The sequence below is a fragment of the Staurois parvus genome, unplaced genomic scaffold, assembly GCF_062004578.1.
Source record: "Staurois parvus isolate SC_StPar_1 unplaced genomic scaffold, SC_StPar_1.0 ptg000236l, whole genome shotgun sequence".
NCBI classification, from domain to species: Eukaryota; Metazoa; Chordata; class Amphibia; order Anura; family Ranidae; genus Staurois; species Staurois parvus.
In genome coordinates this window covers 900157-927068 of record NW_028318032.1, presented here as the reverse complement: position 1 = coordinate 927068, position 26912 = coordinate 900157, and the positions used below count along the sequence as shown (strand labels likewise).

The window sequence follows — 26912 nt, the reverse complement described above, 5'->3', positions numbered from 1 at the left end:
TCCCTCATTAGGCCGTGACACAGCCATCTCGAGACTGGTCATTTGTACCCACAGCGAGGGGAGGGGTATTAAAACTCTTCCTGCTAGCTGGCGCAGCTTAGGGAACAAAGGACCAGCAGCAAGAGAGCTGATATAATAGTGCAGCAGTGGGTAATACACGGAATGTCTTAAAATACATATATTGAAAAATTAAGTATATAAATAAATAAATAAATAATAAAAAATAATAAAAAGGCATATAATAAAGGGAAGATATATAACAGGATGTATCGATATACAGAAATCACAATGTTGTGTATACACCTTGAAAACTAATACATGTGGTATCTGACAGGTGTAATCTAGTAATTTTGTAGATGCCAATTGATAAACAAAGCATGAAAGAACTATGCCGAAAACCCACAGAAAAAACAAACAGTAAAAAATGCACGGTAAAGAATGTTCAGTGTGCTGGTTCAATGTGATATATAGTGAAATGAATGAATGAATTGAAGGATAAATAAATAAAACATATTAATTATTGAGGGGTGAGTAATGGAATAAATAAATGTAACCTATGTTGCAATTGGTAATAGATATATGAGAAATGTGAAAAAGCATGTATGCTTGTTAAGGCGTTCAAATGTAGACTTAATTTTATATATATACAAAAATATATAAGAAGAATACATGTATACATATATGGAAATATATATACGCATATATATCTATATCGGTAAATAAAGTCCAACGGATAGCTAAGGCCCTAATAATCTGGTCCGTAGATATATGTACATGAAAAATATAAAAAAAAGTGTATGTATATTCTCGATAATCGTGTGAATAAGATGTTGTGTATGGTCGGGATTGTATAAAGGACAGCATGAAGACATAATCGCCCTCATTGTGTGCACAAAAATGAACAAGGGTTGTGATAAATTATGATAACTAAAGCTGGATGGTAGAAATGAACTATAATAGATGGTTAACTTTTGATTTTTACGGAGAGAACCGGGTGTTATATTGTTTATTATATGTTATATGATGGTACTAATCTCTAATTCGTCGTTCAGGCCTCCAGGGACTAGGTTCCCAGGAAATAGATCCAGTAGGTCTCCTTTTCGCACAGGCACTAGAAGCATTCTGCCATTCTGGAATGTATGGATTTGATGGCCCACACCTTCAGACCTTCAGAAGATTTAGAATGGTTCTCCAGAAAATGTCAGGGTACACTATGTGAATCAGAGCCATCTTCTACTAGTCTCCTGTGTTCACCAAATCTTTTTGGTGGAGGGCATGAATGGCAGGTCTGACATAAAGTAGGCCACATGGTCAAGTGAGAAAATACACTACAAATTGACTGGAGCAGTTGAAGAAGTCGGATATAGGGCAGTTCTTCCCTTTGGCGTGGAATTCTTTTTGACCATGAGTATCATGTTTACAGGTGAGGCATCTAGGTTTGCAACACTGAAACATGCCTTTGATGTTTAAGAAAGTAAGAGGAAGTGTTGGTGGGCAGCCATTTGATTTTGCTGGGAGCTATTTTGGTTTTGATGTTTCTGGCTCACCTGTAGGTCACTTTGGGTTTGGCTGTGATGACAGATGTGAGGTGTGGGTCTTATTGTAATATTGAACAATGTTTTTATAGTATGCGTTCCATTCTACTGAATTGGTTATGGAATTGTGTGGTAAATCTTAGGGAAACTGGTTCTTGGCTAAATGCAGTGTTTGGTTCATGTTTGAGGTACAGAGAAAAAGCTTCCTCAATTAGCGAGTCAGGATAACCTTTGTCAAGAAATTTGTTTTTAAGTAATTGGCTGTGTGTAATATATTCCTGTTCTCTGGTGCTTTGGTGTAATTTTGGGAGAAAATGGTGTTGGCGTCAAGGCAAAGTACAAGGTCCAAAAATGCCAGTTTGTCAGGATCACAGACTGAGGTGAAGGATAGACCCATGTTGTTGTTATTGAAATGTTGGACAAAGGGTATGACAAAGGGTTGGACACATGAACCTGTGTGGAGAGACCATCCCAGATAATGATGATATCGTCTATATATCGACTATAGAAAATTAAATGATTGACGAAAGGGTTATTGTTCCAGATGTATAATTGTTCCCAGAGTCTCATGGCCAGATTGGCATACGTGGGGCCAAAGTTAGCTCCAGTTAGCTCCAGTTTTTTGAGATAAAAATATCCTGGGAACTCAAAATAATTGTGGGTTAGACAGAACTCTGTAACGTCTAAAATTAATTGGGCCTGTCGGGGATGCAGAAGTGAATCAGTATTGAGAAAATGGTGTATTGCTTGTAGACCTATCTCATGTGGTATGGATGTGTATAGGGAGCTGACGTCCAGAGAGAGCCAGAGGTAAATGGGTTCCCAAGAGTATGTTTTTAGCATTTGCCATAGGTAAATGCCACCTCTGATGTATGAGGGGAGATTTTTTTACCGAGGGTTGTAGAAAATGGTCTATATATCTAGAAAAAAAGCTAGTGACACTACCCATGGCAGCTATGATGGCCTCCAGTAGCCACTTCCCCACAGCTTCATCTATTGTGGCTCCTTTTTTAGGAAAGATCCCTCTGTTTGCCCCAAAAAGAAAACTCGTAGAAGAGGTAAGAGAGGGGGAAAATGTAGACATCACATGAAAAATGTGCAGACTATAAACATTTTCAACCTACCAAACCATGCTTTATTCCCATCAGAAACTTCACTTTTGCCCCCTCAACCCCTCCCTACCCCTTTACTTTATTTGTAGATCTAAATAAATTTGTTAGACATCTCACTGTAAAAAGATACTTCAATATTCAAGCTTCTAAAAATTCCAAAAATACCGATACATTTAATAGCCTTCATCCTGATGACAACTCAACTCTTGATTCCACATTTGAATTCTCTATTGACAATCTATCCATGAATGAATCTATCCTAGTTGATATAGAACAAGTATACACCATGGATGATCATGAATACTTCAATCTACATCAACAAATGAAAAATGCAGAGCAACAATATATATACAAAATATACTACTAAACAATAAATACGTGTAAAAACAAAAGACTATGCTTCTGAAAATCAATGTGTGCTATGCCAGACGTCTAATCAATACATACATATAGGACCATAAACTGCACTTAACCAGTGCTCTAAATAAATTGTGCACACAAATAACAAATAAATATCCTTAATAGTGAACTGTCCCTTTAAATCTTGGCTATCAGCACGTGGACTTGTGTGGTGTATATATCCCATAAATTGTGATCCAAATACACCAGTTATAAGTGTCATCGGAATATGGTCTCAAAAAATAGTGAACCGTCCCTTTAAATCCACTGTACTCCAAATAGACCAGTGTAACACACTACTGTATACACGTGTACAGTGCTCCTGTGTTACCCCTTAGTGCTCATCCACTTTCAACACTCTATTGCACTCACCTCCAGGTTTGACCCGTAATGACAGGTTAAACTGTGCTTTCCCCTTTAACCCAGGAGGGTATACTGGTACATAGATCTTCACCACCATTAGCCAGCACTTTTAAACATCTCTAGATCTCTCCACATCCATGTGAAAAAAATGCTCCATATAGTGTAATATTGCCACTCAAAACAGCCTTTATTTATATCAATCTAGCAAAACTCACATTAAAATGTGTCCTCCTGGGACACTACAGGGTTAAAACTCACTACAGTGTTTGCTGTAAGAAGTGAAGGTTTATGGCCTGGCATCATTGGCGCACCCTACTCATTACGTCATATCATGTGACTTCATCAGGATTACGTACACTTACTTGTTCAGTTAACTTTATTCATACTTGGAAAAACAAAGTAAAAATGATTGAAATGAACGTAGATGGAGGTAAACTAATCCTTTTTTGTTTTTGTAATTAGGAATCAAACATGTCCAGTATGATGTTTCTGCCCCTCTCACTGTAAAAAGCTTCAAATATCATAAGCTTCTTGATGAAAGAGCATGTAGGAAGGTAAGTGATCGGATTTCCATTTTCTATGATTTATATTCATAGGACAGATAGGGAGGAGTGATAACTCACTTTAAGGTTACATTCACACAGTTATGGCACTTTAATACCTGTTGTGGTTGTGCCATAATTTACATCATGCTAAGGCGGTTCATTCATTTAAGTAGGCTTCCTAATGTTTCAAGATTTACCATAAAATGTGTATTAGTAGGGTGCATTGGGCTGCCAGTAAAGTAGAATTCCTGCTTAAACCTAACTAGCCTTAACTACTTGAGCCCCAGCCACTGCATGAAAACGTTTGCAGTGCGGCACGGCTGCTCAAAACCATGTTTTAAAACATGGTTTTGCAAAACAGGGGCGCGCCCTCCCTACCTGTCCCGCGGGTGTCAGCAGCGGGTCTCAGCCGCCGGGTCACGGCCGGTCGTTACCGACCGTTTCCCGGAGATTAGCGGCAATCGCTGACAGAGAGCAGGGCTGCATTGTTTACACACAGCCCTGCTCTCTGTCAGTTGCCTGTCAGCTACTCACAAGCTGAACCGGAGAGAAGAGTTTATCTCTCCAGATCAGCCTGTCCCTGTCCAGCACCCCCCTCGCCCCCTAGTAAAACACTCCCCTCACACAGTTAACCCTTTCAGTGAATAAAAATGTTAACCCCTTCCTCCCCAGTGCCATTAGTACAGTGTCAGTGGGGTTTTTTTTCTCTGATCACTGTATTGGTGTCACTGGGGATGTCAGTGACCCCAAGTCAGTTCCCCCCCAGTGTCAAAATGTCCGCCGCAGTCCCGCCATAAGTCGCTGATCGTCGCCATAAGTCGCTGATCGCTGCCATATGTCGCTGATTGCCGCCATTATTAGTATAAAAAAAATTAAATATCCTAGTGTCTTTCCCGCCATTTGTAAACGCTATAACTTTCATGTAAACCAATTAATTTACACGTATTGGGGTTTTTTTTTAGCAAAGTCATGTTGCAGAATGCATTTTGGATGAAACTTGTGACAAAATTTGATTTTTTAATTCTTTTACTGGACATGTTTTATAGCAAAAAGTCCAAAATATTGTTTTTTTTTCTCAAAATTGTCAGCCTTTTTTTATAGCGCAAAAAATTTAAAACGCACAGGTGATCAATTACCACCAAAAGAAAGCTCAATTTGTGGGAAAAAAAGGATGTAAATTTAATTTGGGTGCAGTGTTGCATGACCGCGCAATTCTCAGTTAAAGTAACGCAGCACCGTAACACAAACCTCTTCTGTAACCGCTTTCTGACCACCCTACAGCAGAAATACTGCTACAGGGCGGCATAGGTACGCAAAATCACATATATATATAAATACGTGATTCGCGCTCCCGTGGTTTTCACACCCCTCCCAGATAGCTTCAGATTGCCCGTCAGTACATCAGTCATCACATTTAACCCCTTGATTGCCAGGAACACGCTCATGTACAATAATCCTCCATTGCTAGTATAGCGTCTGAACTGGTCAATATCTTTGATCAGGTCAGCACTATACCAGCGTTCACATTAGTATAGCGTCCCCAAAAATGCAGCGTTAGCGGGATCAGCCCCGGCACCTGCCAGTACCTGCGTTTAGCCCCTACGCTTACCCCCCCCTTCTCACCCAGCAAGTGCAGTGTCAGTAGGTCACTGTCACTTGATACATTGCACACAAAACGGCAGTGTTTGCAGAATCAGGCCTGATCTCTGTTAGCACTTGCTGGTAAATTTTGATGACTCTCATATGCAGCAGAGTGCCAGTACTAGTGCCGTCTACCTTTTGGTGAACTGGCAAGTACCAGCAGTCTAGTACATCCTGGTCTTTCACATACCTCCTTGATTTTTGGAGCTGTTTTTTATGGAATATCTGTATGCGTTGATTGTGGATCAAAGCAATTTATATGCACAACAATTTATCACCACCAACCCAAATTCAAACCTTGCCAGACCATTCGCATTGAAACTCATTACGGTTTTCAAATTTACATTTTTTTTGGGCCTAACCCTCAACACGGGCATTACTAAAAGAAATGAATTGCGGTTGTGTTGGTCCGCAGACCCGATTCATCATATGCCGTGTTCTCTGCTGCCATGGCCAGGCATAGATATGAGAGTATAATAGGTTTTATGCATTTCAGCGACAATACACTCTGTCATCCTCGGGGTGACCCTGAATTTGACCGGCTCCACAAAATTCAGCCCCTCGCAAATCACCTTAACCTAAAATTTGCAGATGTCTGTACTCCCCAGCAAAACATCTGGGTTGAGGAGTCCCTCATTAATTTTTCTGGCCGCCTTGCATTCAAACAATTTCTCCCCTGCAAGCGTGCCAGATATGGGGCAAGATGTAGAAGACCTGTGAGAGGACAACAGGCTATACTTATAAGTTTTGGATTTACGAGGGAAAAGATAGTCACTTGGAGCCCAACAGATGCCCAGACTACATGAGGAGCAGTGGCAAAATAGTTTGGGACTTGGTGTCATCATTTCTCCATATGGGGTACCAGTTATACGTGGACAATTTTTATTCAAGCGTGCCATTATTTAGACAGTTATTCAATCTTGGAACTGGCACTTGTGGCAAAGTGTGACCTAATATGTGCCCACCATTAGAAGTGGGTGGATGCAGGGTGGTATATTCTAATGGTGGGCATACCACACACTTTTTCTGGCAGAGATTTCGTCTCATTTTTTTTATTCATTCCACAGGCTGCATACAAAAAAAAAAGAACATAGCATATATAACCAACAAGGACCAGCGATGTACTGGTACATCACTGGATTTGAATGGTTATACCAGAATGATGCCTACAGCTGCAGGCATCATCCTGGTATCGTTTTCTTCAGCCGGCGATCGGCTTTCATGTAAAAGCAATCCTAGTGGCTAATTAGCTGCAAGATTGCTTTTACAAGCAGTGGGAGATCATGTCCCCCCTCCCCTGCTGCCTTCCACGGCCTTCTCGGGCAGCCCCGTGCCATCAGGGGAACCTGAGAAGGCAGCCGGTGTTTCTGCCAGCTGACCATTGAGCACCAGAATGGTGCCAATCATCTCTATAGTCTAAGAATTCGGAAGCTACAAGCATTTCATCACTTCAGTTTTGCAGGATATAAACAGCGCCATTTGTAAATTGGGAAAGCATCTGATCACACCGATTTTGCTTTGATTAGATAATGTAAGGGCAGAGGAGATATCTAGAGTCTGATAGACCCCAGATTTCTCAAAAAAGAATATATGACAATGCCCATTGAAGTTATAGGGGTTATTTGCATTCCCTGTTATAGCATTAAAAGTGATAGAAAAAAAAAATGAAAGGTACAATGTAAAAATAATAAAAAAAAAATCAAAAGAACTAAAAAAAAAAAAAACAATTGCCCCTCCCATGCGCGCACACCTGTGTGCACAAGCCTTGACCCTGTGCCGTTATGTAAACAGCGGTTGCACCATGCATGTGAGGTATTGCCGTGAACGTCAGATCAAGGGCAGTAATTCTAACATTAGACCTCCTCTGTAAATCTAAAATGGTAGCTTTTAAAGGCTTTTAAAGTGCTGCCTATGGATATTAAAAATGTTTGCAGTTTGTCGCCATTGCACGGGGCATGCGCAGTTTTAAAGCATGTCATGTTTGATATCTATTTACTCGGCATACCATTATCTTTTGTACTTTACATAACAATTGGCCAATATATTGTGTTTTTGTGCATTAAAAGTAAAAAAAGTGTATTTCTTTTTAAAAATTTGCTTTTGAAAAATCGCTGCGCGAGTACTGTGTGCCATAAAAAATTGTAGTACCCACCATTTTATTCAGTAGGGTGTCTGCTTTAAAAAAATATATAATGTTTGGGGGTTTAAATTAATTTCCTAGCAAAAAATACAGATTTTTTTCATGTGAACAAAAAGGCTTGGTCTTCAGGTGGTTAGAAGAGTGAATGATGTGTGGCATAAACTTCTAATGCTGGGCATAAAACGCCCCCACCCCCCAAAATGACCCCTTTTTGGAAAGTAGTCACCCCAAACTATTTGCTGAGAGGCATGTTGAATCAATAGAAAAATTTATTTTTTTACCACAAGTTTTTGGAAAATGACAAAAAAATATATTTTTTTTACACAAAATTGTCACTTAAATGATTTACTGCTCACACATGCCATGGGTATATGTGGAATTACTCCCCAAAATACATTTTGCTACTTCTCCCGAGTATGGGGGTACCACATGTGAGAGAATTTTTGGCAGTCTAGCCAAGTACAGGACCCCAAAATCCAATAAGCACCTTCAGGCTTTTAAAGGGCTTTATTTCCTCATTACACTTCCAGACTACCTATCACAGTTTCAGAGGCCCTGAAATGCCAGGATAGCACCTAACCCCCCCAAATTACCCCTTTTTGGAAAGTAGACGCCCCAAGGAATTTGATAAAAAGCACGTTAAGTATTTTACAGATCTCATTTGTTGCCACAAGTTTTTGGAAAATGAAGAAAAAAAACAAAAACATATTTTTTCAATTTTTTTTATATTTCAAAACCTTGTGAGAAAAAATGAGATCTGCAAAATACTCACCATGCCTCTTTTTAAATTCCTTGGGGTGTCTACTTTCCAGAAAGGGGTCATTTGGGGGGGGTTTGGGGCTATCCTGGCATGTCAGGGCCTTCGAAACTGTGAAAGGTAGTGAGGAAGTGTAATGAGGAAGTTGCGCACCTTCAGGCTTTCAAAGTGGTCATTGGATTTCAGGCTCCTGTATGTGGCTAGCCTCCCAAAAAGTCTCACACATGTGGTATCCTCATACTCAGTAGAAGTAGCAGAATGTATTTTGGGGTGCAGTTCCACATATACCAATGGCTTGTGCGAGAAATAAATCATTTAAATGACAACTTCGTGTAAAAAAAAGTTTCCAGAAACTTGTGGAAAAAAAATAAATCTTCCATGGACTCAATATGCCTCTCAGCAGATAGCTTAGGGTGTCTAATTTCCGAAAAGGGGTCATTTGAGGGTGTTTGTACTATCCTGGTATTTTAGCACCTCAAGAAATGTGATGGGCAGTCAGAAAGTAAAAGCTATGTAAATTCCATTATCTATACCATAGTTTGTAGATGCTATAGCTTTCACAAAAAGCAATCAAAATACACTTATTGGGATTTTTTTTAACCAAAAACATGTAGCAAAATACATTTTGGCCTAAATTTATGGCGAAATTTTAGTTTTTTTAGATATTTTGTATGACCAAAATGAGAAAATATTGTTTTTTTCAAAAAAAAATTTTTTTCTTCAAATATTTTCTGGTTATAGCACCAAAAATAAAAAGTGCACAGGTGATCAAATACCACCAAAAGAATTCTCTATTTGTGTTAAAAAAAGGACATAAATTTCATTTATGTACCGTATTGCATGACCGCGCAATTGTCCGTTAAACTAGCGCAGCGCTGTATAGCAAAAAAATGGCGTAAATTGCAGTATCTATACCATAGTTTGTAGACGCTATAACTTTCACACAAAGCAATCAATATACACTTATTGGGATTTTTTTTACCAAAAACATGGATTGGAATACATTTTAGCCTAAATTTATAACTAACTTTGAGTTTACTATATATTTTTTATAGCTGAAAGTAAAAAATATTGTTTTACTTCAAAATATTTGGTCTTTTTTTGTTTATAGCGTGAAAAATAAAAAGCGCACAGGTGATCAAATACCACCGAAAGAAAGCTCTATTTGTGTGAAAAAAGGACGTAAATTTCGTTTAGGTGCAGCATTGCATGACTGCACAATTATCAGTTGAATTAGTGCAGCGCCGAGCAGCAAACAGAGGCCAGGTCATTAAGGGGGGTAAATCCTCAGGAGCTCAAGTGGTTAAAATGCACCCCCACTCCTAACACTTACACTGATTAACCTGTGTGAGAAACATACATATACAGTGCTCAGCATAAATGAGTACATCCCAACAGATTTGTCAGAAAACCTTTAGTTTCCTTTAGGAATCAACATTTTCTATGGGAAAATTGATTGCAAACAAGATTTGTTCATTTGCACACACAAAAAAAGTATTTATCCTAACAATTTCATTTAAGACCATGTTGCCAAAATGAATACACCCCAATGAAAGTCTTAGGAGTAATGCAGGCCATAGATGGGTCGTTAATCGTCGGCTGTTTTTCGTGTATTTTGCACTTTCAGATTATTGGTTATGTTGGGAAATTTGCTGCCGATTTGGACGATCGGCCGATTTTCCGGCAATGATGGCCAAATCGGACGATCGTTTTAACAATAAAAAATCTGCGCATGAGCTGTGACCTGAAAGGGACAGAAGTTAATGGGTGAACTTTATGATTTAGTCCAACGATTTTTTTATTCGTTGGTGGTAACGTCGGCCGAACGAACGACCGATTTTTCGTTTATCATTCGAAAAATCAGCCGATGTTTGACCCGTCTATGGCCTGCATAAAGCTACATTTTAGACAACAAAATCCTAATTAACAAGAATTGAACTACAGGTGAGTCATTTTGTTCATTAAACAGGTGTCCAGTAGACAGTTGATTATAAAATGGCGTTACTTAACAAAGAAAACACCTTTCCATTTCATGCTGTCAGCAATAGCACCATATGGAAGAGAAATGTCACAAAGCCTGAGAAAGAAAATCATTTCTTTACACAAGAAAGGTGAAGGCTACAAGAAGATCAGCAAAGCTTTACTTATCAGTAAGAATACTGTAGCATAAGTGATACAAAAATGTAACATAGATGGAACTGCAACCATCTCACAGAGGTGTTCAGGCTGTCCATGGGAGTTAACACCTCGACAGAGGTGTCTTTTGATTAGAAGGGTTGAAGAAATCGCCATGCATGCTCACTGCAGTTAACTAAAGAAGTAGAAAGCCAAACTGAGGTGATTGTTTCCAGTGACACAATACCGTGTACACTGCAGAGGAATGGCATGCATGGGTGTGGTCCACGAAGGAAGCCTCTCAAATGTTCTATACAATTCAGTTTTGTTAAAATTTGGGAAATTGTTCTTGTGTTCATTGAGATATTGACTGAAATCTTACTTTTCAAAAGGGTGCACTCATTTATGCTGAGCACTAGAGATGAGCGAATCGAAGCATCCGAAGTGGAATTCGAGTCGAATATCGGAAAAATTTCGATTCGTGCCGAATCCGAAAAACAGCCTAATTCGGACGCGCGAATCGAAATTTTTCCGAAAATGGCGGCTGACATGTGCGGCGACGGAGCGGGGATGTCGGGGAAGGCGCGCAGACAAGGCGCGCTGCCCCATAATGCATTCCTCAACGACATGTGATCGCATCAGCCAATCAGCAGCCAGCCAGCCAGCACTGTGTAATGGTCGAGGTATATATAGCGGCCATTTTGGAAATCTTCATTTGCCTGCAGTCATTGAACAGAGGCAGACCGCTCTGTACTAGGGACAGGGACAGAGTTAGGGCCACAGAAACGAGAATTGGGGACAGAGAGAAGTTACTTAGGGACAGAGAACCATTACTCAGGGACACAGACTTGTTAATGAGGGCCACAGAATCGTTATTTAGGGACAAAGAAACGCTAGTTAGGGCCACAGAATTCATACTCAGGGACAGACAGAATTGTTACTCAGTGCCAGAGAATTGTTACTTAGGGCCACAGAAACGTTATTAGGGCCACAGAATTTTTACTCAGGGACAGACAGAATTGTTACTGAGTGCCAGAGAATTGTTACTCAGGGACAGACAGAATTGTTACTGAGTGCCAGAGAATTCTTAGGGCCACAGAATTCATTCTCAGGGACAGACAGAATTGTTACTCAGGGACAGACAGAATTGTTACTGAGTGCCAGAGAATTGTTACTCAGGGACAGACAGAATTGTTACTGAGTGCCAGAGAATTGTTACTCAGGGACAGACAGAATTGTTACTGAGTGCCAGAGAATTGTTACTCAGGGACAGACAGAATTGTTACTGAGTGCCAGAGAATTGTTACTCAGGGACAGACAGAATTGTTACTGAGTGCCAGAGAATTGTTACTCGCACAGACACAAAATTGTTACTTGCACAGACACAGAATTGTTACTCGCACAGACACAGAATTGTTACTCAGGGCCACAGAATTCATACTCAGGGATAGACAGAATTGTTACTGAGTGCCAGAGAATTGTTACTCAGGGACAGACAGAATTGTTACTGAGTGCCAGAGAATTGTTACTCAGGGACAGACAGAATTGTTACTGAGTGCCAGAGAATTGTTACTCGCACAGACACAAAATTGTTACTTGCACAGACACAGAATTGTTACTCGCACAGACACAGAATTGTTACTCAGGGCCACAGAATTCATACTCAGGGACAGACAGAATTGTTACTGAGTGCCAGAGAATTGTTACTCAGGGACAGACAGAATTGTTACTGAGTGCCAGAGAATTGTTACTCAGGGACAGACAGAATTGTTACTGAGTGCCAGAGAATTGTTACTCGCACAGACACAAAATTGTTACTTGCACAGACACAGAATTGTTACTCGCACAGACACAGAATTGTTACTCAGGGCCACAGAATTCATACTCAGGGACAGACAGAATTGTTACTGAGTGCCAGAGAATTGTTACTCAGGGACAGACAGAATTGTTACTGAGTGCCAGAGAATTGTTACTCAGGGACAGACAGAATTGTTACTGAGTGCCAGAGAATTGTTACTCAGGGACAGACAGAATTGTTACTGAGTGCCAGAGAATTGTTACTCAGGGACAGACAGAATTGTTACTGAGTGCCAGAGAATTGTTACTCGCACAGACACAAAATTGTTACTTGCACAGACACAGAATTGTTACTCGCACAGACACAGAATTGTTACTCAGGGCCACAGAATTCATACTCAGGGATAGACAGAATTGTTACTGAGTGCCAGAGAATTGTTACTCAGGGACAGACAGAATTGTTACTGAGTGCCAGAGAATTGTTACTCAGGGACAGACAGAATTGTTACTGAGTGCCAGAGAATTGTTACTCGCACAGACACAAAATTGTTACTTGCACAGACACAGAATTGTTACTCGCACAGACACAGAATTGTTACTCAGGGCCACAGAATTCATACTCAGGGACAGACAGAATTGTTACTGAGTGCCAGAGAATTGTTACTCAGGGACAGACAGAATTGTTACTGAGTGCCAGAGAATTGTTACTCAGGGACAGACAGAATTGTTACTGAGTGCCAGAGAATTGTTACTCAGGGACAGACAGAATTGTTACTGAGTGCCAGAGAATTGTTACTCAGGGACAGACAGAATTGTTACTGAGTGCCAGAGAATTGTTACTCGCACAGACACAAAATTGTTACTTGCACAGACACAGAATTGTTACTCGCACAGACACAGAATTGTTACTCAGGGCCACAGAATTCATACTCAGGGATAGACAGAATTGTTACTGAGTGCCAGAGAATTGTTACTCAGGGACAGACAGAATTGTTACTGAGTGCCAGAGAATTGTTACTCAGGGACAGACAGAATTGTTACTGAGTGCCAGAGAATTGTTACTCGCACAGACACAAAATTGTTACTTGCACAGACACAGAATTGTTACTCGCACAGACACAGAATTGTTACTCAGGGCCACAGAATTCATACTCAGGGACAGACAGAATTGTTACTGAGTGCCAGAGAATTGTTACTCAGGGACAGACAGAATTGTTACTGAGTGCCAGAGAATTGTTACTCAGGGACAGACAGAATTGTTACTGAGTGCCAGAGATTTGTTACTCGCACAGACACAAAATTGTTACTTGCACAGACACAGAATTGTTACTCGCACAGACACAGAATTGTTACTCAGGGCCACAGAATTCATACTCAGGGACAGACAGAATTGTTACTGAGTGCCAGAGAATTGTTACTCAGGGACAGACAGAATTGTTACTGAGTGCCAGAGAATTGTTACTCAGGGACAGACAGAATTGTTACTGAGTGCCAGAGAATTGTTACTCAGGGACAGACAGAATTGTTACTGAGTGCCAGAGAATTGTTACTCAGGGACAGACAGAATTGTTACTGAGTGCCAGAGAATTGTTACTCGCACAGACACAAAATTGTTACTTGCACATACACAGAATTGTTACTCGCACAGACACAGAATTGTTACTCAGGGCCACAGAATTCATACTCAGGGATAGACAGAATTGTTACTGAGTGCCAGAGAATTGTTACTCAGGGACAGACAGAATTGTTACTGAGTGCCAGAGAATTGTTACTCAGGGACAGACAGAATTGTTACTGAGTGCCAGAGAATTGTTACTCGCACAGACACAAAATTGTTACTTGCACAGACACAGAATTGTTACTCGCACAGACACAGAATTGTTACTCAGGGCCACAGAATTCATACTCAGGGATAGACAGAATTGTTACTGAGTGCCAGAGAATTGTTACTCAGGGACAGACAGAATTGTTACTGAGTGCCAGAGAATTGTTACTCAGGGACAGACAGAATTGTTACTGAGTGCCAGAGAATTGTTACTCGCACAGACACAAAATTGTTACTTGCACAGACACAGAATTGTTACTCGCACAGACACAGAATTGTTACTCAGGGCCACAGAATTCATACTCAGGGACAGACAGAATTGTTACTGAGTGCCAGAGAATTGTTACTCAGGGACAGACAGAATTGTTACTGAGTGCCAGAGAATTGTTACTCGCACAGACACAAAATTGTTACTTGCACAGACACAGAATTGTTACTCGCACAGACACAGAATTGTTACTCAGGGCCACAGAATTCATACTCAGGGACAGACAGAATTGTTACTGAGTGCCAGAGAATTGTTACTCAGGGACAGACAGAATTGTTACTGAGTGCCAGAGAATTGTTACTCAGGGACAGACAGAATTGTTACTGAGTGCCAGAGATTTGTTACTCGCACAGACACAAAATTGTTACTTGCACAGACACAGAATTGTTACTCGCACAGACACAGAATTGTTACTCAGGGCCACAGAATTCATACTCAGGGACAGACAGAATTGTTACTGAGTGCCAGAGAATTGTTACTCAGGGACAGACAGAATTGTTACTGAGTGCCAGAGAATTGTTACTCAGGGACAGACAGAATTGTTACTGAGTGCCAGAGATTTGTTACTCGCACAGACACAAAATTGTTACTTGCACAGACACAGAATTGTTACTCGCACAGACACAGAATTGTTACTCAGGGCCACAGAATTCATACTCAGGGACAGACAGAATTGTTACTGAGTGCCAGAGAATTGTTACTCAGGGACAGACAGAATTGTTACTGAGTGCCAGAGAATTGTTACTCGCACAGACACAAAATTGTTACTTGCACAGACACAGAATTGTTACTCGCACAGACACAGAATTGTTACTCAGGGCCACAGAATTCATACTCAGGGACAGACAGAATTGTTACTGAGTGCCAGAGAATTGTTACTCAGGGACAGACAGAATTGTTACTGAGTGCCAGAGAATTGTTACTCAGGGACAGACAGAATTGTTACTGAGTGCCAGAGATTTGTTACTCGCACAGACACAAAATTGTTACTTGCACAGACACAGAATTGTTACTCGCACAGACACAGAATTGTTACTCAGGGCCACAGAATTCATACTCAGGGACAGACAGAATTGTTACTGAGTGCCAGAGAATTGTTACTCAGGGACACCTAATCGTTGAATTAAATAGTATGTCAGACAACATGCAGAGGAGTGGCAGAGGAGGCAATGTTTTAGGAGCGAGCAGACGTGGCAGCAGAGGAAGGGGTCGAGGCAGCAGTATTCGCAGCCAGAGGCCAGTGCTCCCGGTGTCATCCAGCGGTCGTGTCTCCACCGACAACCCTGCCGTCATTGATTGGTTGGCTCGGTCGTCTTCCTCTTCCCAGGTCACCTCTGACACCTACAGCCAACGGTCGGTGGGTACGTCAGACACAACCGTTAGTTGGCATGGCCCGGGACCAAGCCCACTGAAATCACGTGTCCTCTACCTGCCCCTGTCCTTTGCTGTTCCCTCACCAAGCGAAGTATCGCATGCTGTGGGCTCAGCCCCACTGTACAGTGAGGAAGAGCTAACAGAGGGCGGTCAGGAACGGGGGGAGACATCGGCCTTTTCAGCAGCCAAGCGAACAAGTACTGGCGAGGAGAGTGGCTCGGTAGCCGGTCTAGAGACAGGTCTGTCTCCTGACCCAGACGCAGCCGAGGGGGCTAGTAGTGAGGCGGAGACCCTACTTGATGATGAGGAGGTTGATCGCACTTGGCAGCCTCGTCGTCATCAGGCAATTTCTTCCGCATCATCAGGAGAAGAGGGTGGCAGCTTGGCAGCGAGCAAAACAGTCGGTGGGTTGCCCAGGAGACAGCAGCAGGGTCGCATCAGTGTCAGTGGAGCCAAACGTCCACGGAGTAGAGCACCAGCTCCACTGCAGCCTACCACCACGGCCAGTAGTGGTGCCGTTGCGCACGGAGGAAGTAGCAGTCAGCCAGTGAAGAGTAGCGGGGGCAAAGTTTCCTACTCGGTGGTGTGGCAATTTTTCCTCAAGCCGCCCGAGGAAGTAAACGTAGCCGTATGTCGACTATGTGGCCAGAAATGCAAGCGTGGCCAGGGGGCCCATGTTGGGACTACAGCGTTGCGTCAGCATATGCAGCGTCACCATTCGGTGGCCTGGGAAAACCGTGATAAACATACGGCGGTTCTGCCTGCCCCAGCCCCCGCTCCATCACCCGCTCCGTTACTTGCTCCGTCACCCGACGTCGTCAATCGCCCTCTATCAGCCAGTCAAGGCTCCAACACCTCTGCTGAGGGGAGTTGTCGCTCATTGGCATCTTCCGCTCGTTCAGATGCTCCTTCTCCTGCTACTCCTCTTCTCGGATTCCGTCAACAGTCTTTCTTGGAATCCGTATCCAAGAGACAACAGTTTGCGAGCACGCACCCGACGGTGCAAAAGCTGAACGTCCTCCTGTCCAAGTTGCTGGTGCTGCAGTCCCTCCCTTTCCAACTGGTGGACTCAGCACCTTTCCGAGAAATGATGGCTTGTGCCGCGCCGCGGTGGAGAGTGCCAAGCCGTCATTTCTTTGCCCAAAAGGCAGTGCCAGCCCTGCATTCACATGTAGAAGAGATGGTGGGCCAGTCTTTGAGCATGTCGGTCTCTGCCAAAGTGCACGGCAGCGCCGACGTGTGGAGCTGTAACTACGGTCAGGGACAGTACATGTCATTTACGGCCCACTGGGTGAACGTGGTGCCGGCACAGCCGCACCAGCAACTTGGACAGGTCACGACGCTTTTGCCTCCACGTTTGCACGTCCTTGGTCCAGCAAGCATGTCCGCCTCTACCACCTCTTTTTCCGCCGTGTCCTCAGCCGCCACCCCCGTGCCAAGTCCCATTACCCGACCGGCATATCACATGTGCAGGGCGCAACGGTGTCACGCTGTGCTGCACCTGGTATGCCTTGGCGAACGTAGTCACACAGGGGAGGAACTGCTGAGTGTAATGAACAGAGAAATCGACAGATGGCTGTCTCCGCGCAAACTAAAAATCGGAACCATGTTGACTGACAACGGAAAGAACATGGTGTCTGCTCTGCGTCAAGGAAGGTTGTGCCATGCGCCATGCATGGCTCACGTGTTCAATCTGGTTGTCAAGCGGTTCCTAAAATCCACCATCCCACTGCAAGACATCCTTAAAATGTCACGTAAACTGTGCATGCATTTCAGCCATTCCTACACCGCAAAGAACACCCTCATTGAGCTGCAGCGGCAGAACGGAATTCCACAGCATCGCCTGATCTGCGACGTTGCAACAAGGTGGAATTCAACCCTACACATGTTAGACCGCCTTTACGAGCAGCGAAAGGCCATCACCGATTTCCTGATGTTACAAGCGGATAAAGGTACTCCCCTGTGTAACTTAGATGTCAGCCATTGGCAGCTCATGCGTGACACCTGCCGCTTGCTCAGGCCCTTTGAGGAGGCCACGCTATTCGTGAGTCGGCAGGACTATGGGATGAACGACGTCATTCCTCTGTTGCACGTCCTGGAACAAATGCTGTTAACAATGGCTGGTCAGGGTGCGGTAGACGTGGCGCACAGATCTCAACGCCACATGACCCCTGTGGGGGCAGGACAGGAAGAAGAGGAGGAGGTAGAGGAGGACATTTGTGCTCAGGAATTATTGAGTGAAATGGGTGGTTTTTCCACTCAGCGGACAGGAGTGGAGGAGCAGGAGCATCTGGTAGAGGAGGAGGAGGAGACAGAGGACCCAGACGCACCGTGGCAGTATGCTGTGGAGATGGAGGCAGGGAGTCCCTCGCATTCCTTGGCACAAATGGCCCATAGCATGCTCGGTTGCTTGCGTAGCGACAGCCGAATAATAACCATCAGACAGAGGGATGACTTTTGGCTGTCCACCTTGTTGGACCCTCGCTACCGGTCCAAAATGGTGGCCTTTTTCACACCTGCTGAGAGGGAGGCCAAAATTACGTACTATAAAAACCACCTATGTAGTCAGTTGGTCTCTGCCTTTGTGCGCCAACGTCCATCCTCAGACACTGTGGGCCCTGTGCGCTCGCGTTCCGCTGGCATGGCAGCAGGGGAGGGGTGGGGTGGTAGGAGCAGTGGCAGCTCCACCAGCAGCGGCTGCCTCAGTCTGCAGTCGATGATGAGTAGCTTTCTTCACCAGCGCAGTGAGGAAACTACTAACCAGCCGCAGCAGCAGCAGCAGCATCAGGTGGACCTGGAGCAGGAGCTCAAACAACAGGCTTGGGCCTACTTGGACAGCACCCTGCCAACCGAGGTAGACAATCCCCTTGACTACTGGGCAACGAAACTTGACCTTTGGCCCCAACTAGCTGAATTTGCCCTTGAAAGGCTGTCATGCCCGGCCAGTAGCGTGGCATCGGAGCGCGTGTTTAGTGCGGCAGGAGGTATTGTAACTCCGCGGAGGACACGACTGTCCACCCAAAGTGTGGAGAGACTCACGTTTGTGAAAATGAATCAGGCGTGGATTAGTCTGGATTTCAAACCACCAGTTCCTGACACAACTGACTAAATCCGCCATGAATCATGCCTCAAACATGTGCCACTTTCAGGTCTCCTCACACTGCTGGTGTGTTTAATTTTTTGACATAGGGTGCTGGCAGATTACGGGCCTCCTATAGCTGCTGCCAGGCCCCTAATCTGCCATAGGCCCCTATATACCGCCTCCTCATGCTGCTGCCAAGTCCAGAGTCTGTCATGGGTCCCTGTATGGCCTCCCATTGCTGCTGTCTCCATCGCCACACTCTGCTGCCATGTGCCACTTTCAGGTCTCTTCACACTGCTGGTGTGTTAAATTTTTTGACATAGGGTGCAGGCAGATTACGGGCCTCACATAGCTGCTGCCAGGCCCCTAATCTGCCATGGGCCCCTATATACCGCCTCCTCATGCTGCTGCCAAGTCTAGAGTCTGTCATGGGTCCCTGTACGGCCTCCCATTGCTGCTGTCTCCATCGCCACACTCTGCTGCCATGTGCCACTTTCAGGTCTCCTCACACTGCTGGTGTGTAGAATTTTTTGACATAGGGTGCTGGCAGATTATGGGCCTCCTATAGCTGCTGCCAGGCCCCTAATCTGCCATAGGCCCCTATATACCGCCTCCTCATGCTGCTGCCAGGTCCAGAGTCTCTCATGGGTCCCTGTACGGCCTCCCATTGCTGCTGTCTCCATCGCCACACTCTGCCATGTGCCACTTTCAGGTCTCCTCACACACTGCTGGTGTGTAGAATTTTTTGACATAGGGTGCTGGCAGATTATGGGCCTCACATAGCTGCTGCCAGGCCCCTAATCTGCCATGGGCCCCTATATACCGCCTCCTCATGCTGCTGCCAAGTCCAGAGTCTGTCATGGGTCCCTGTATGGCCTCCCATTGCTGCTGTCTCCATCGCCACACTCTGCTGCCATGTGCCACTTTCAGGTCTCTTCACACTGCTGGTGTGTTAAATTTTTTGACATAGGGTGCAGGCAGATTACGGGCCTCACATAGCTGCTGCCAGGCCCCTAATCTGCCATGGGCCCCTATATACCGCCTCCTCATGCTGCTGCCAAGTCCAGAGTCTCTCATGGGTCCCTGTACGGCCTCCCATTGCTGCTGTCTCCATCGCCACACTCTGCTGCCATGTGCCACTTTCAGGTCTCTTCACACTGCTGGTGTGTTAAATTTTTTGACATAGGGTGCAGGCAGATTACGGGCCTCACATAGCTGCTGCCAGGCCCCTAATCTGCCATGGGCCCCTATATACCGCCTCCTCATGCTGCTGCCAAGTCCAGAGTCTGTCATGGGTCCCTGTATGGCCTCCCATTGCTGCTGTCTCCATCGCCACACTCTGCTGCCATGTGCCACTTTCAGGTCTCTTCACACTGCTGGTGTGTTAAATTTTTTGACATAGGGTGCAGGCAGATTACGGGCCTCACATAGCTGCTGCCAGGCCCCTAATCTGCCATGGGCCCCTATATACCGCCTCCTCATGCTGCTGCCAAGTCTAGAGTCTGTCATGGGTCCCTGTACGGCCTCCCATTGCTGCTGTCTCCATCGCCACACTCTGCTGCCATGTGCCACTTTCAGGTCTCCTCACACTGCTGGTGTGTAGAATTTTTTGACATAGGGTGCAGGCAGATTACGGGCCTCACATAGCTGCTGCCAGGCCCCTAATCTGCCATGGGCCCCTATATACCGCCTCCTCATGCTGCTGCCAAGTCTAGAGTCTGTCATGGGTCCCTGTACGGCCTCCCATTGCTGCTGTCTCCATCGCCACACTCTGCTGCCATGTGCCACTTTCAGGTCTCCTCACACTGCTGGTGTGTAGAATTTTTTGACATAGGGTGCTGGCAGATTATGGGCCTCCTATAGCTGCTGCCAGGCCCCTAATCTGCCATAGGCCCCTATATACCGCCTCCTCATGCTGCTGCCAGGTCCAGAGTCTCTCATGGGTCCCTGTACGGCCTCCCATTGCTGCTGTCTCCATCGCCACACTCTGCCATGTGCCACTTTCAGGTCTCCTCACACACTGCTGGTGTGTAGAATTTTTTGACATAGGGTGCTGGCAGATTATGGGCCTCCTATAGCTGCTGCCAGGCCCCTAATCTGCCATAGGCCCCTATATACCGCTTCCTCATGCTGCTGCCAGGTCCAGAGTCTCTCATGGGTCCCTGTACGGCCTCCCATTGCTGCTGTCTCCATCGCCACACTCTGCCATGTGCCACTTTCAGGTCTCCTCACACACTGCTGGTGTGTTACATTTTTTGACATAGGGTGCAGGCAGATTACGGGCCTCACATAGCTGCTGCCAGGCCCCTAATCTGCCATGGGCCCCTATATACCGCCTCCTCATGCTGCTGCCAAGTCCAGAGTCTGTCATGGGTCCCTGTATGGCCTCCCATTGCTGCTGTCTCCATCGCCACACTCTGCTGCCATGTGCCACTTTCAGGTCTCTTCACACTGCTGGTGTGTTAAATTTTTTGACATAGGGTGCAGGCAGATTACGGGCCTCACATAGCTGCTGCCAGGCCCCTAATCTGCCATGGGCCCCTATATACCGCCTCCTCATGCTGCTGCCAAGTCCAGAGTCTCTCATGGGTCCCTGTACGGCCTCCCATTGCTGCTGTCTCCATCGCCACACTCTGCTGCCATGTGCCACTTTCAGGTCTCTTCACACTGCTGGTGTGTTAAATTTTTTGACATAGGGTGCAGGCAGATTACGGGCCTCACATAGCTGCTGCCAGGCCCCTAATCTGCCATGGGCCCCTATATACCGCCTCCTCATGCTGCTGCCAAGTCTAGAGTCTCTCATGGGTCCCTGTACGGCCTCCCATTGCTGCTGTCTCCATCGCCACACTCTGCTGCCATGTGCCACTTTCAGGTCTCTTCACACTGCTGGTGTGTTAAATTTTTTGACATAGGGTGCAGGCAGATTACGGGCCTCACATAGCTGCTGCCAGGCCCCTAATCTGCCATGGGCCCCTATATACCGCCTCCTCATGCTGCTGCCAAGTCCAGAGTCTGTCATGGGTCCCTGTATGGCCTCCCATTGCTGCTGTCTCCATCGCCACACTCTGCTGCCATGTGCCACTTTCAGGTCTCTTCACACTGCTGGTGTGTTAAATTTTTTGACATAGGGTGCAGGCAGATTACGGGCCTCACATAGCTGCTGCCAGGCCCCTAATCTGCCATGGGCCCCTATATACCGCCTCCTCATGCTGCTGCCAAGTCCAGAGTCTGTCATGGGTCCCTGTATGGCCTCCCATTGCTGCTGTCTCCATCGCCACACTCTGCTGCCATGTGCCACTTTCAGGTCTCTTCACACTGCTGGTGTGTTAAATTTTTTGACATAGGGTGCAGGCAGATTACGGGCCTCACATAGCTGCTGCCAGGCCCCTAATCTGCCATGGGCCCCTATATACCGCCTCCTCATGCTGCTGCCAAGTCCAGAGTCTCTCATGGGTCCCTGTATGGCCTCCCATTGCTGCTGTCTCCATCGCCACACTCTGCTGCCATGTGCCACTTTCAGGTCTCTTCACACTGCTGGTGTGTTAAATTTTTTGACATAGGGTGCAGGCAGATTACGGGCCTCACATAGCTGCTGCCAGGCCCCTAATCTGCCATGGGCCCCTATATACCGCCTCCTCATGCTGCTGCCAAGTCTAGAGTCTGTCATGGGTCCCTGTACGGCCTCCCATTGCTGCTGTCTCCATCGCCACACTCTGCTGCCATGTGCCACTTTCAGGTCTCCTCACACTGCTGGTGTGTAGAATTTTTTGACATAGGGTGCTGGCAGATTATGGGCCTCCTATAGCTGCTGCCAGGCCCCTAATCTGCCATAGGCCCCTATATACCGCTTCCTCATGCTGCTGCCAGGTCCAGAGTCTCTCATGGGTCCCTGTACGGCCTCCCATTGCTGCTGTCTCCATCGCCACACTCTGCCATGTGCCACTTTCAGGTCTCCTCACACACTGCTGGTGTGTTACATTTTTTGACATAGGGTGCAGGCAGATTACGGGCCTCACATAGCTGCTGCCAGGCCCCTAATCTGCCATGGGCCCCTATATACCGCCTCCTCATGCTGCTGCCAAGTCCAGAGTCTGTCATGGGTCCCTGTATGGCCTCCCATTGCTGCTGTCTCCATCGCCACACTCTGCTGCCATGTGCCACTTTCAGGTCTCTTCACACTGCTGGTGTGTTAAATTTTTTGACATAGGGTGCAGGCAGATTACGGGCCTCACATAGCTGCTGCCAGGCCCCTAATCTGCCATGGGCCCCTATATACCGCCTCCTCATGCTGCTGCCAAGTCCAGAGTCTCTCATGGGTCCCTGTACGGCCTCCCATTGCTGCTGTCTCCATCGCCACACTCTGCTGCCATGTGCCACTTTCAGGTCTCTTCACACTGCTGGTGTGTTAAATTTTTTGACATAGGGTGCAGGCAGATTACGGGCCTCACATAGCTGCTGCCAGACATGTAATCTGCCATGGGCCCCCGTACCGACTCCTCATGCTGTGACGTTGCAACAAGGTGGAATTCAACCCTACATATGTTAGACCGCCTTTACGAACAGCTAAAGGCCATCACAGATTTCCTGATGTTAAAAGCGGATAAAGGTACTCCCTGTGTAACTTAGATGTCAGCCATTGGCAGCTCATGTGTGACACCTGCGCTTGCTCAGGCCCTTTGAGGAGGCCACGCTATTCGTGAGTCGGCAGGACTATGGGATGAATGAGGTCAAATCGGCCATGGGCCCCCGTACCGCCTGTTCACGCTGATGCTGGTCCCACAGTGTGACCTGGGTCCCTGTACGGCCTTCCATTGCTTCCACTCTGCCATGTGCCACTTTGAAATCTCCTCACACTCCTGCGGTTGTCCATTTTGTCATAGGTTGCTGGCAGATTACAGGCCTTCCATAGGTGCCACCAAGCCCCATATCGGCCATGGGCCCCCGTACCGCCTGGTCACGCTGCTGCTGGGCCCATAGTGTGACCTGGGTCCCTGTACCGCCTCCCATTGCTCCCACTCTGCCATGTGCCACTTTCAGGTCTCCTCACGCTCCTGCTGGTTTCCATTTTGTCATAGGTTGCTGTATGGCCTCCCATTGCTGCTGCCTCCACCGCCACACTGTGGCTCCAAACACTGGTTTTGGCCCCGTGACTGGCCAAAGGAGTGAAGTGTGCAGTGATTCTAAGATCGACGGCACTCATCTGCATGTCATACTGACAGACAGTATTATTTCTCTTCCCCAGCAGACTCCAAGGGCATTTAAATTAAAGGTACAGTGTTCTGCACTAATATTAAGTCTCTCTGAAGCCTAGAAACACCCTTTTTTAAGTTAAATTCACAGCGAATTTATTCGACTCGAATCGAATATTGTCCACGAATTCGCCGAATCAGTCGAATCGAATTTTTCATTTCTTCGCTCATCTCTACTGAGCACTGTACTCACCTATTTTCAGCACGCAGTCACCTGATCACCTGTGTCAGCCAGCTTAAACTGTGGGAAAGAGAAGAGTGCACTTGACAACAGCTGGGAATTCTGAGAGCAGTGACGTCACCCATAGGCTTCCATGTCCATGCTGTTGTCTGCGCTCCCTCTTCTCCCCTGCAGCTGCTGCTGTCTGACAGGAGAACTAGATCACGTGATCAGACCAGAGTGGGCTAAAAGTAGGTAAATACATACATCTTTTTTTTTTTCTTTATAAAGATAAAGCATCTTTATTAAGGCTGGGTTACACTGTATGTGCATTGGGGCACTGCGGTGAAATTCATTCTAAGTGGCACCACAACTCATGTCAGCCACAGCACAACTCACAGAATGTCACTACCGCTGCATTACAAGAAAAAAATGCATGTACCTTTTTTTTGCAGCATAAGGGTGCATTTGGAATACATAGAAATGATGAAATGTATGGTAGTCTATTAATTCAGCCAAAAGCCCAGATGCCATGTCTGAATGTATGACAATATAGGGATGGGTGGGAAGTGGTTTCACTCTCTCTGGTGGATTTTCCATTGAATTTACATTGCAGAGAATGCAGCGGGAAGCGTAAGATTTCAGTAAAAAGGGTGGGTGCAGATGGGAACTCCAGCTGGTAAATTTCACCACTGCAGAGCCATCGGGTGTTTGGCATATTTATATCTACTGTAACTAAAAAAGAAATATCAGAGATGGGTGAGACAACTTTTGATTATCACATCTAATATTCTATTACTTTTTCTCCTTTAGGTGTGCCTCGCATCACATCCTGCCATTGATCAACTACTGGCAATAAAAATGGTCCCAAAACCTCCCTGGCCTCTTAAGAGCTTTGACAGAACACCAAGCCATGGAAGCGATGGAGGGTAGCAAGTTCTTCCCACAATTATATGCTACTTTTTAGACAGAGATAAACAACTTTATCTTTCACTTATTTTGCTGGACTTTTAGGAGAGTCCAAATCAATTAGAATATCACATCTCCTACCCATTATAGCTCCCCAATCACTTGTGTTGGTAAATGTTAATGAACCTGACTGGTTCTGTAACCTTGAAGAGCTTTTTATCCAAGCAGGTTGTTCGGTTCTTGCTGCTTGGAGAAAGGATCATAATGTCTTCAACATCACAGAACAAGCCCTGTAAATGTGACTATTACTAGCTATAAAATAACCTGAATAAATGAGACCCTTCAAAGACATGTTACTAAATTTTCACTGGAACTCTCCAAATGTGAGGAGACAGAGGTGAAGAGTTAAATATGGACTTCCATAGTGAATAATGAATGCATTATCATTTTTATGTTTTATCCTCTTCCAGCCATACCTTTGCTATGACATGGAGTATGTGAATGGTCAATGGTGTGACCCTCGATGATTTCCTAACCCAGAGGAAACCTCTGGATAATGACACCGTAAGGTACTACAATGGGTCTAGTTGGTAGTGGGGAGGGAGGTAGAACATACAATTTTAGATAGATTACTTTTAAGCTATGGGGCCTCTATATTTAAGGGGGTCATGGGACGTGCTTACTTTCCCTAACCACCGCCAGGTACACTAGTCAGGAGCCTTACTCCTATGTTTTAATTGGTTCAATATTTTTATTTAGAAAATGCAAAGGGAATAGGGAAGGAGGATAGCTGAGATGCCAAACATTGCCTGTATTGTTTACCTAGAGAAGTAATGCTACCTATTGGGCCTGAATTCATACCCTGACCAATGGAGTCTGCCAAAAACCATGGGAGGGACCCATAGACTTGAGATCATAGCTTGATCTTTCAAACAATATACTCTAATATCCATGGGTAGTTTTAGTCTGACATTACTTATGAGTTGGGATTTGGGAAGATCTCTAGTGAGATTGGTATAATGAAGGCATTCATGGTTGCAGTGCAGTGCAAGGTCCACATACACTGTCCGAGCTCTCTCCCCCTGCAAAGAACTTGCCCATAGAATTACTGGGAGTCAGATACAACTGACTGGATTGTACAGGATGCCAGGGATGGGTCTTGGACAGGGGGTATATATCTCCATCTTTTGGGTTGTGGTTTCTTTAAGAGGGACGAAAAGAAGAAATTTTGGAGTACTGAGGAGTTCTCACCCATGAAGGGTTCCAGGGTGATCAAATTAAAAAGGAGTTAACGGATTTATGGTTTTCTCAGGATTGGTAAGTGCTCATTTGGGACCTAATAGCTCCCGCTGATGCCTCTGTGTCATGGGAGAGCAGGGAGCAAGCTGCTGCAGATATGCACAATGCTGGATTGTGTGGTAAGTATGTAATTGCTATGCATTCTAAAGTGTTTCACATTTGTGAAACACCATTCATTTTGTTAACCACTTGCCGCTCCAGAGCAGTAGATTTACTGCAATGGAGCGGCATGGGCAGGGTCAGTGACATACATATACATGGCACCTACCAGGTCTGTAGGCACACATGCGTGCCTCCTGCTGACCTGTGCTGTCATTGGTGACAGCACAAGTTTGTCAGTAT

The 26912-nt window shown here is 45.4% G+C and overlaps 1 long non-coding RNA gene across 1 annotated transcript in view; it reads left to right on the top strand.

Moving 5' to 3' along the window:
- The window catches only part of LOC149460055 (uncharacterized), a 31597-nt gene extending 5977 nt beyond the window's left edge, over window positions 1-25620 (top strand). Inside the window, exons 2-3 of the long non-coding RNA XR_016313159.1 lie at window positions 3872-3963; window positions 25176-25620. This is a non-coding gene — a long non-coding RNA (uncharacterized LOC149460055). The remainder of the gene's footprint in view (window positions 1-3871; window positions 3964-25175) is intronic.
- The last annotated feature ends 1292 nt before the right edge of the window (window positions 25621-26912 follow it).